This window comes from Salmo salar, chromosome 02 (genome assembly GCF_965601325.2).
Source record: "Salmo salar chromosome 02, fSalSal1, whole genome shotgun sequence".
Classification (NCBI taxonomy): domain Eukaryota; kingdom Metazoa; phylum Chordata; class Actinopteri; order Salmoniformes; family Salmonidae; genus Salmo; species Salmo salar.
In genome coordinates, this window is record NC_138292.1 from 80,505,001 (window position 1) to 80,517,500 (window position 12,500).

The 12,500-nt window shown below is 43.0% G+C and overlaps 1 protein-coding gene across 1 annotated transcript in view; it reads right to left on the reverse strand.

Annotated features, from left to right (window-relative positions):
• Positions 1 to 11,386, reverse strand: part of LOC106564138 (protein ELFN1) — a 209,541-nt gene extending 198,155 nt beyond the window's left edge. The window contains exon 1 of the mRNA XM_082967451.1: positions 11,007 to 11,386. The gene's annotated coding sequence lies outside the window, so the exon portion shown is untranslated. The remainder of the gene's footprint in view (positions 1 to 11,006) is intronic.
• Between the last annotated feature and the right edge of the window lie 1,114 nt (positions 11,387 to 12,500).

Here is a 12,500-nt window from a genome sequence, read left to right on the forward strand (position 1 = left end):
AGTGATTGTGACATCATAGCTCTAGAACTAGCCCAGTAGAATGTCAACAGTCAATGAGTGATTGTGACATCGTGACTGAGGAACTTCAGCCGTATGATGTGATAGTGAGGTCACGGGTGGACATCTGGAACGAAACTGTAGATCAGAAGCTGTGTGTGGTGGTGCTATCATCCACATCCACAAATAGAGACCGCAAAATACCCTTCTGTTCTGTAGTGTTCACTCCTGTCGTGTAGACAACTGTACCCTTCTGTTCTGTTGTGTTCACTCCTGTCGTGTACAGAACTGTACCATTATTTGGATGTGTTGGATATTTTAAGGCTTTTGGGAAACAGATCTAATGACTAAACTATAAAGAGAGTGATCAGAGAGGATGGATAAAAGAATGTGTTTAAAGAGGAACGAGAGAGAAGGAGAGTGAGCCAAGGTCTAGAGATCCGACTGGTGGATATTATTCTAGAATTACAGAAAGATGGTTTATCTCTCCACTGATTACCACCTTAGTGAGGTTCGGATGTGGTTCAGGAGAAAACGGAGCTTCCTCATCAATCACACACACACACACGCACACACACACACACGCACACGCACACACACACACACACACACACACACCCCTCTGGACAGAAGCTACTGCTGAGTGTCTTTCTCTCTCTCTATCCATCCATCCATCCAAAACTTCACCTAACCCTCCACCTCTCTCTCTATCCATCTATCCACCACTTCACTTAACCCTCCATCTCTCTCTCTATCCATCTATCCACCACTTCACCTAACCCTCCATCTCTCTCTCTATCCATCTATCCACCACTTCACTTAACCCTCCATCTCTCTCTCTATCCATCTATCCACCACTTCACCTAACCCTCCATCTCTCTCTCTATCCATCTATCCACCACTTCACTTAACCCTCCATCTCTCTCTCTATCCATCTATCCACCACTTCACCTAACCCTCCATCTCTCTCTCTATCCATCTATCCACCACTTCACCTAACCCTCCATCTCTCTCTCTATCCATCTATCCACCACTTCATCTAACCCTCCATCTCTCTCTCTATCCATCTATCCACCACTTCATCTAACCATCCATCCATCCATTCCCTGTGGCTCAGTTGGTAGAGCATGGTGTTTGCAACACCAGGGTTGTGGGTTTGATTCCCACGGGGGGGCCAGCACAAAAAAATACATGAAATGAAATGTATGCATTCCCTACTGTAAGTCGCTCTGGATAAGAGCATCTGCCAAATGACGTAAATGTAAATGTAAAATCCATCCATCTAACCCTCCATCTATCCACCACTTCACCTAACCCTCCATCTCTCCATCCATCCACCTAACCCTCCATCTCTCTATCCATCTATCCACCACTTCACCTAACTATCCATCCATCCACCACTTCACCTAACCCTCTACCTCTCTCTTCACCTAACCCTCCACCTCTCTATCCATCCATCCACCACTTCACCTAACCCTCCACCTCTCTATCCATCTATCCACCACTTCACCTAACCCTCCATCTCTCTATCCATCTATCCATCCACCACTTCATCTAACCCTCTACCTCTCTATCCATCCATCCACCACTTCACCTAACCCTCCACCTCTCTATCCATCCATCCATTCATCCACCACTTCACCTAACCCTCCACCACTTCACCTAACCATCCACCTCTCTATCCACCACTCTACCACTTCACCTAACCCTCCATCTATCTATCTATCTATCCATCCATCCACCACTTCACCTAACCCTCTACCTCTCTATCCATCCATCCACCACTTCACCTAACCCTCCACCTCTCTATCCACCACTTCACCTAACCCTCCACCTCTCTATCCATCTATCCACCACTTCACCTAACCCTCCAACATCAATCTCTCTATCACTTGACATTTGAGTAACTTAGCAGACACTGTTATCCAAAGGGACTTAATAGTAGTGAGGCCTTGGTGCCCTGGCAGGTGGGGCACCTCTTGAAAGCCAAATGGCTTCTACCCCCAAGCCATAAGAAAGCTAAATAGTTAGTTAAATAGTTAACCAATAGCTATAAGGCCAATAGGGTCAATAACTGACCCTTTTGTACTAACTTTTTTCACTCATCACATACACTGCTGCTACTGTCTATTATCTATCCTGTTACCTCATCACATAGACTGCTGCTACTGTCTACTATCTATCCTGTTACCTCATCACATACACTGCTGCTACTGTCTATTATCTATCCTGTTACCTCATCACATACACTGCTGCTACTGTCTACTATCTATCCTGTTACCTCATCACATAGACTGCTGCTACTGTCTATTATCTATCCTGTTACCTCATCACATACACTGCTGCTACTGTCTATTATCTATCCTGTTACCTCATCACATACACTGCTGCTACTGTCTACTATCTATCCTGTTACCTCATCACATAGACTGCTGCTACTGTCTATTATCTATCCTGTTACCTCATCACATACACTGCTGCTACTGTCTATAAACTATCCTGTTACCTCATCAATACACTGCTGCTACTGTCTACTATCTATCCTGTTACCTCATCACATACACTGCTGCTACTGTCTATTATCTATCCTGTTACCTCATCACATAGACTGCTGCTACTGTCTACTATCTATCCTGTTACCTCATCACATAGACTGCTGCTACTGTCTATAAACTATCCTGTTACCTCATCAATACACTGCTGCTACTGTCTACTATCTATCCTGTTACCTCATCACATACACTACTGCTACTGTCTATTATCTATCCTGTTACCTCATCACATACACTGCTGTTACTGTCTATCTATCCTGTTACCTCATCACATACACTGCTGTTACTGTCTATCTATCCTGTTACCTCATCACATACACTGCTGTTACTGTCTATTATCTATCCTGTTACCTCATCACATACACTGCTGCTACTGTCTATTATCTATCCTGTTACCCAGTCACTTTATCTCTACCAATATGTACATATCTACATCAATTACCTCGTACCCCTGCACATCACATACACTGCTGCTACTGTCTATTATCTATCCTGTTACCTCATCACATACACTGCTGCTACTGTCTACTATCTATCCTGTTACCTCATCACATAGACTGCTGCTACTGTCTATTATCTATCCTGTTACCTCATCACATACACTGCTGCTACTGTCTATTATCTATCCTGTTACCTCATCACATACACTGCTGTTACTGTCTATTATCTATCCTGTTACCTCATCACATAGACTGCTGCTACTGTCTATTATCTATCCTGTTACCTCATCACATACACTGCTGCTACTGTCTATAAACTATCCTGTTACCTCATCAATACACTGCTGCTACTGTCTACTATCTATCCTGTTACCTCATCACATACACTACTGCTACTGTCTATTATCTATCCTGTTACCTCATCACATACACTGCTGTTACTGTCTATCTATCCTGTTACCTCATCACATACACTGCTGTTACTGTCTATCTATCCTGTTACCTCATCACATACACTGCTGTTACTGTCTATTATCTATCCTGTTACCTCATCACATACACTGCTGCTACTGTCTATTATCTATCCTGTTACCTAGTCACTTTATCTCTACCAATATGTACATATCTACCTCAATTACCTCGTACCCCTGCACATCACATACACTGCTGCTACTGTCTATTATCTATCCTGTTACCTCATCACATACACTGCTGTTACTGTCTATTATCTATCCTGTTACCTCATCACATAGACTGCTGCTACTGTCTATTATCTATCCTGTTACCTCATCACATACACTGCTGTTACTGTCTATTATCTATCCTGTTACCTCATCACATACACTGCTGCTACTGTCTATTATCTATCCTGTTACCTCATCACATACACTGCTGCTACTGTCTATTATCTATCCTGTTACCTCATCACATACACTGCTGCTACTGTCTACTATCTATCCTGTTACCTATTCACTTTATCGCTACCTATATGTACATATCGACCTCAATTACCTCGTACCCCTGCACATCACATACACTGCTGCTACTGTCTGTTATCTATCCTGTTGACTCATCACATACACTGCTGCTACTGTCTATTATCTATCCTGTTACCTCATCACATACACTGCTGCTACTGTCTATTATCTATCCTGTTATCTAGTCACTTTATCTCTACCTATATGTACATATCTATCTCCATTACCTCGTACCCCGGCACGTCACATACACTGCTGTTACTGTCTATTATCTATCCTGTTAACTCATCACATACACTGCTGCTACTGTCTATTATCTATCCTGTTACCTCATCACATACACTGCTGCTACTGTCTATTATTTATCCTGTTGACTCATCACATACACTGCTGCTACTGTCTATTATCTATCCTGTTACCTCATCACATAGACTGCTGCTACTGTCTATTATCTATCCTGTTACCTCATCACATACACTGCTGCTACTGTCTATTATCTGTCGTGTTACCTCATCACATAGACTGCTGCTACTGTCTATTATCTATCCTGTTACCTCATCACATACACTGCTGTTACTGTCTACTATCTGTCCTGTTACCTCATCACATACACTGCTGCTACTGTCTATTATCTATCCTGTTACCTCATCACATAGACTGCTGCTACTGTCTATTATCTATCCTGTTACCTCATCACATAGACTGCTGCTACTGTCGATTATCCATCCTGTTACCTCATCACATACACTGCTGTTACTGTCTATTATCTATCCTGTTACCTCATCACATACACTGCTGCTACTGTCTATTATCTATCCTGTTACCTCATCACATACACTGCTGCTACTGTCTATTATCTATCCTGTTACCTCATCACATACACTGCTGCTACTGTCTATTATCTATCCTGTTACCTCATCACATAGACTGCTGCTACTGTCTATTATCTATCCTGTTACCTCATCACATACACTGCTGCTACTGTCTATTATCTATCCTGTTACCTCATCACATACACTGCTGCTACTGTCTATTATCTATCCTGTTACCTCATCACATAGACTGCTGCTACTGTCTATTATCTATCCTGTTACCTAGTACCGCTACCTATATGTACATATCTACCTCCATTACCTCGTACCCCGGCACATCACATACACTGCTGCTACTGTCTATTATCTATCCTGTTATCTAGTTACCCCTACTTATATGTACCTGGTTACCCCATTACATCACATACACTGCTGTTACTATCTATTATCTATCCTGTTACCTAGTACCGCTACCTATATGTACATATTTACCTCCATTACATCGTACCCCGGCACATCACATAGTTACTCATTGTGTATTTATTCCTTGTGTTATTATGTATTTGTTGGGAAGGGCCAATCAGCCGTCAGTAAGCATTTTACTGTTAGTCTACACCGATTCTTTACGAAGCATGTGACAAATAACATTTGATTTGATTTTGAGTCTTAGTACCATCAAGTAGGCTTGGGGTTTGCAGGTTGTTGTGGACGGGGATGGTGGATGGGCCTAAGGCTTCGAGGGTTGAGGTTTCAATCCCAGTGCTAGGTTTTGTTTTTTTAAGTCTTTCTCAAACCTTAACCTTTAACTTAACCAATAAGAATGAATGCCGAAACGAAACTGTCAAAAATCAACATTTATTCCCCTACGGACAAACGTTGGATTCTAAAGTCAATTTCTAAATGTTTGATGCTACTCGACACCCTCTCAGTTCAGCATTGTAGAGAGATAGAAAGATATGTTTTTGCTACTCCACACCCTCTCTGTTCAGCATTGCAGAGAGATAGAAAGATATCTTGTTGCTACTCCACACCCTCTCAGTTCAGCATTGCAGAGATAGAAAGATATCTTGTTGCTACTCCACACCCTCTCTGTTCAGCATTGCAGAGAGATAGAAAGATATCTTGTTGCTACTCCACACCCTCTCTGTTCAGCATTGCAGAGAGATAGAAAGATATCTTGTTGCTACTCCACACCCTCTCTGTTCAGCATTGCAGAGAGATAGAAAGATATCTTGTTGCTACTCCACACCCTCTCAGTTCAGCATTGCAGAGAGATAGAAAGATATCTTGTTGTGTGTGTGTGGAATCAATGTGATAATTACCTCTCAGAATGAGCATAAACAATATTGAATTGGAGAATGGCTTGTAACAACGGTTAATGTAATAACACCAGTTACACTTACCGGTGTTATTACACTAACCGGTGTTATTACACTAACCGGTGTTATTACATTAACCGGTGTTATTACACTAGCCGGTGTTATTACATTAACCGGTCTTATTACACTAACATGTGTTATTACACTAACTGGTGTTATTACACTAACTGGTGCTATTACACTAACCGGTGCTATTACACTAACCGGTGCTATTACACTAACCGGTGCTATTACACTAACCGGTGTTATTACACTAACAGGTGCTATTACACTAACCGGTGTTATTACACTAACCGGTGTTATTACATTAACCGGTGTTATTACATTAACCGGTGTTATTATATTAACCAGTGTTATTACACTAACTGGTGTTATTACATTAACCAGTGTTATTACACTAATTGTGTGTTATTATATTAACCGGTGTTATTACACTAACTGGTGTTATTACACTAACTGGTGTAATTACATTAACCAGTGTTATTACACTAATTGGTGTTATTATATTAACCGGTGTTATTACATTAACCGGTGTTATTACACTAACTGGTGTTATTACAGTAACCGGTGTTATTACAGTAATCGGTGTTACAGGGCTGTTGACCTCCATGAACGTTTTTACAGTGTGTTGTCTGATCGTTCCGTTCATTACCGGTGTAGAGATATGGAGAGCAGAGAAGGGCGTTTTGGTGCGCAGCCAATGGCAGAGTTACTCAGCGGAAAACCTCTGTTAGACCATGGACACACACATACACACTCAGTTAATAGACCATGGACACACACACACACTCAGTTAATAGACCATGGACACACACACATACTCAGTTAATAGACCATGGACACACACACACACACACACACACACACACACACACACACACACACACACACACACACACACACACACACACACACACACACACACACACCACACACACACACTCAGTTAGTAGACCATGGACACACACACTCAGTTAGTAGACCATGGACACACACACTCAGTTAGTAGACCATGGACACACACACTCAGTTAGTAGACCATGGACACACACACTCAGTTAGTAGACCATGGACACACACACTCAGTTAGTAGACCATGGACACACACACTCAGTTAGTAGACCATGGACACACACACTCAGTTAGTAGACCATGGACACACACACTCAGTTAGTAGACCATGGACACACACACTCAGTTAGTAGACCATGGACACACACACTCAGTTAGTAGACCATGGACACACACACTCAGTTAGTAGAACATGGACACACACACTCAGTTAGTAGACCACACCTCGTGGGACTCAATGCCAGTAACAACAACCGTTACCTCAGACTGTAGCTACAGCACAACCCTCTGGATTAACTGCCTGTATAACAACACATTAACACACACACACACAAACACACACACACACACAGAAAGAGACACAAACACACACACACACACAGAGAGAGACACAAACAAACACACACACACAGAGACACAAACAAACACACACACAGAGACACAACCAAACACACACACACACACACACAGAGACACAAACAAACACACACACACAGAGAGACAAACAAACACACACACACACCGTAGTGTCATTGAGCGGTGTGTGTGTGGGTTTGACCAGGGGGTTAGATGACACACACACCTCAGGGAAGCTTTAGGTCAGGGGTGTCAAAGATATTGTCCAATCCGGCCAGCGGGTGTTTCTCATTTGTTTTTTTTAGGGGGAAAACAAACTCAATATACTTTAAAATGTCTAAAACCAAATGGAAACTGTAGAAATGATAACAGACCTACATTTATACAGTTACCTGACTGTGTAGAAATAACAGACCTACATTTATACAGTTACCTGACTGTGTCCTGCTCTCTAATAATCCTACAACCTCTCACAGTCTCACTTCAGAATTACATGTTCATCCTGAATAAATCACCGAAATGTCAAGGAGCATCGCCAATTCCAAAAACGATAGATGGGGGGCAATTTTTTGCACATTTTGAAGGCGAGGAAATATAATCCATTTTCAGTGCGGCCCTCCGGACCTCGTTGAAGACCGAATGCTGCCCCCAGGGGGAAATGAGTTGGACACCCCTGCTTTAGGTGCATGTGCTGCCCAGGGGTGATGACTGTTAAAATCCTAAGCCTCATCACAGTTCCAACTGCCAAGTGATGATACTGTAGCATAATGATATTGTCCGTTAGGGACATTTTAAAAATGTTTTTTTTTTTTACAGACAGTCTTCAAGTCTTTTAACCCAAGAAAACTGGTGAAGTTACATAGAAAAGGTAAACATTTACCACTTCAAAAGACGGTTCCCTTAAACAAATGAAAACATTTCCATTAATAAAACAAACTGTAAAAATAATAAACAGTTAAATAAAATCTATAGCATAGAAGGCGACCTTAGGTGTGAGAGAGACAGAAGGAGCTGTCCAAGGTCCTGGACTACTGCTGGATCAACATGTAGGCTAGGAGTCTGCCCCCACCATAGTGCATGTGCATCCTGTGCAGTCTAAAGACGAGCCACTCAGGATAACGGGGTGGACAAAGGGTGCTGCATGGCCACATACAACATGCACCCCCTGGTCCCCGGTCCACATTCTAAACATTCTAAACCATTATCACGTCATATAGGCACCCCCTGGTCTCCGGTCCACATTCTAAACATTCTAAACCATTATCACATCATATAGGCACCCCCTGGTCCCCGGTCTACATTCTAAAGCCTTACCATGTCATATAGGCACACCCTGATCCCCGGTCCACATTCTAAACATTCTAAACCATTATCACGTCATATAGGTACCCCCTGGTCCCCGGTCCACATTCTAAACATTCTAAACCATTATCACGTCATATAGGTACCCCCTGATCCCCGGTCCACATTCTAAACATTCTAAACCATTATCACGTCATATAGGTACCCCCTGGTCCCCGGTCCACATTCTAAACATTCTAAACCATTATCACATCATATAGGCACCCCCTGGTCCCCGGTCCACATTCTAAACCATTATCACATCATATAGGCACCCCCTGGTCCCCGGTCCACATTCTAAACATTCTAAACCATTATCACCCCCTGGTCCCCAGTCCACATTCTAAACATTCTAAACCAGTATCACATCATATAGGCACCCCCTGGTCCCCGGGCCACATTCAAAACATTCTGAACATTCTCAACCATTATCACATCATATAGGCACCCCCTGGTCCCCGGTCCACATTCTAAAGCCTTACCATGTCATATAGGCACACCCTGATCCCCGGTCCACATTCTAAACATTCTAAACCATTATCACGTCATATAGGTACCCCCTGGTCCCCGGTCCACATTCTAAACATTCTAAACCATTATCACATCATATAGGCACCCCCTGGTCCCCGGTCCACATTCTAAACCATTATCACATCATATAGGCACCCCCTGGTCCCCGGTCCACATTCTAAACATTCTAAACCATTATCACCCCCTGGTCCCCAGTCCACATTCTAAACATTCTAAACCATTATCACATCATATAGGCACCCCCTGGTCCCCGGGCCACATTCAAAACATTCTGAACATTCTCAACCATTATCACATCATATAGGCACCCCCTGGTCCCCGGTCCACATTCTAAACATTCTAAACCATTATCACATCATATAGGCACCCCCTGGTCCCCGGTCCACATTCTAAAGCCTTACCATGTCATATAGGCACACCCTGATCCCCGGTCGACATTCTAAACATTCTAAACCATTATCACGTCATATAGGCACCCCCTGGTCTCCGGTCCACATTCTAAACATTCTAAACCATTATCACATCATATAGGCACCCCCTGGTCCCCGGTCCACATTCTAAACATTCTAAACCATTATCACATCATATAGGCACCCCCTGGTCCCCGGTCCACATTCTAAACCATTATCACATCATATAGGCACCCCCTGGTCCCCGGTCCACATTCTAAACATTCTAAACCATTATCACATCATATAGGCACCCCCTGGTCCCCGGGCCACATTCAAAACATTCTGAACATTCTCAACCATTATCACATCATATAGGCACCCCCTGGTCCCCGGTCCACATTCGAAACATTCTAAACCAGACACCAACACACATCTGGAACGTTAGTCATTGAATTATGTGACAACTTCAAACCCCATGTTTTATGAACTTTAGCCTTCTTTCATGCATGTTTCTTAGGTCACCAACTATAGTTTGGCTACATTAGCATTAGCCAGTTATGTAGTCTATAATTTAAGGTAGGCCTAGTGAATGTCCTTTGAGCCCACGTGAAGCAAAGTGTAGCCATTTGCCTAAACTGTCATTATTCCATAGGTTAAAACTGGCATTATCCCGCCTTTACATAGAGGCAATAGGCTGACAATCTATCGAATTAATTGATCTCCATGTGTGCCATTTGTTTAGCAGTTGGATCAATCAATTAATCTGATTAGCTATTTGATTTGATAGAATGAAACCCGGACTGCCCTCTCAGACCGCAGCCTAAAGACACATTACCTACAGAATGCATAGGCTACAATCTATTGGCTACACGATGTATGAACAGAAAAACATGTAGCCAATCCTGTCCACAAATCCAATCCCTCACAAGCTCTGTACAGTACAGCATTAACGAGTTGCCTCAGTCAGGGGGGAAACATGCGCTTCCGTATACATCAAAGCTGTGGTGAATTGCAGCAGCAAGCAATGTCTGCTTTGATAGTCTATAGACATTTAAAGTTATCCATGCAAAGCAACCCCCTCACTATTGAAGACAGAACGGTATAGAAACGGAATAGACAGCGAATAGAATATAACAGCATGAATCCATGTCAGTTACCTGGTGTGAAAACGGCGAAACGGTTAGAAATCTGACCGTACGGTTAGCGATTCATCTCAGATATCACCCAAAACCCCTTCTGTCGCTTCTGTGACACGCTCTTCCCTTCCCGTTCTCTTTCCTCTCCTCTATATGTCTCTCTCGCTCCTCTCCTCTCCTTTATCTCTCCCTCTCTCTCCTTCAAGGAGGAGAGCAGCAGTAGCAGTTGCGGATCTCCACGGGAATATCAACCACGGCATCCGACAGACAGCTGCCGCGAGATGAGCTGTCGTTCCACCGACACTTGTCTCGCGCATGCAGCGCTCTCTCTTCTCTTCTCTTCTCTTCTCTTCTGTTCCGTTCTGTTCTCTGCCTTTCTGTCTTCTATCCGTATCTCACTGCGTCAGGCGCACTATGCTTGGCTTCTCTCTCTCTCTCTCTCCTGCCCTCCTCTCCTTGTGCCTAGACTGAAGCCAGCTTTTAGTGGAGAGGGAGTAGAATACTATACAGGCTGTGATGCAATATAATATACCATACAATACGTTATTGTCAATTTGAATGGAAATTAATTTCGAGGCCATCTGTAGGCTACAATGAGATATGCCTGCATACAAATCTACACACAACAACAATCTCTGTGAGCAAAATTGGATGTAATTTCAACTTCTTTTCAACCATAAAGTTGTCTTTCCAATGTCTTTTGCTAACATATATCACTGATAATGCCCTATAAGCTGCACTTCAGGATGGATCCCATTGGTGGAGAGACACTTTTGTAAAGCTGTGTTTTTTTGCACCTCCTCGGATCCCAGAGTGCCTTCTTTTCCAATTCCACCCCCCTTCACAATACAATAAAGCACACAGTCAGGACGCAAAATATAAAACCAAGCTAAAAACTTAGCAAGATGAACCAATCTATAAATACAACAATAAACCAATATGAATGATACAGTCCTAGACAGTAGTATAGTGTTTACTGTGAGGGGAGACCACCCTGTCTTAAAGGGCAGTATGAGTGATACAGTCCTAGACAGTAGTATAGAGTTTACTGTGAGGGGAGACCACCCTGTCTTAAAGGGCAGTATGAGTGATACAGTCCTAGACAGTAGGATAGTGTTTACTGTGAGGGGAGACCACCCTGTCTTAAAGGGCAGTATGAGTGATACAGTCCTAGACAGTAGGATAGTGTTTACTGTGAGGGGAGACCACCCTGTCTTAAAGGGCAGTATGAGTGATACAGTCCTAGACAGTAGGATAGTGTTTACTGTGAGGGGAGACCACCCTGTCTTAAAGGGCAGTATGAGTGATACAGTCCTAGACAGTAGGATAGTGTTTACTGTGAGGGGAGACCACCCTGTCTTAAAGGGCAGTATGAGTGATACAGTCCTAGACAGTAGGATAGTGTTTACTGTGAGGGTAGACCACCCTGTCTTAAAGGGCAGTATGAGTGATACAGTCCAAGACAGTAGGATAGTGTTTACTGTGAGGGGAGACCACCCTGTCTTAAAGGGCAGT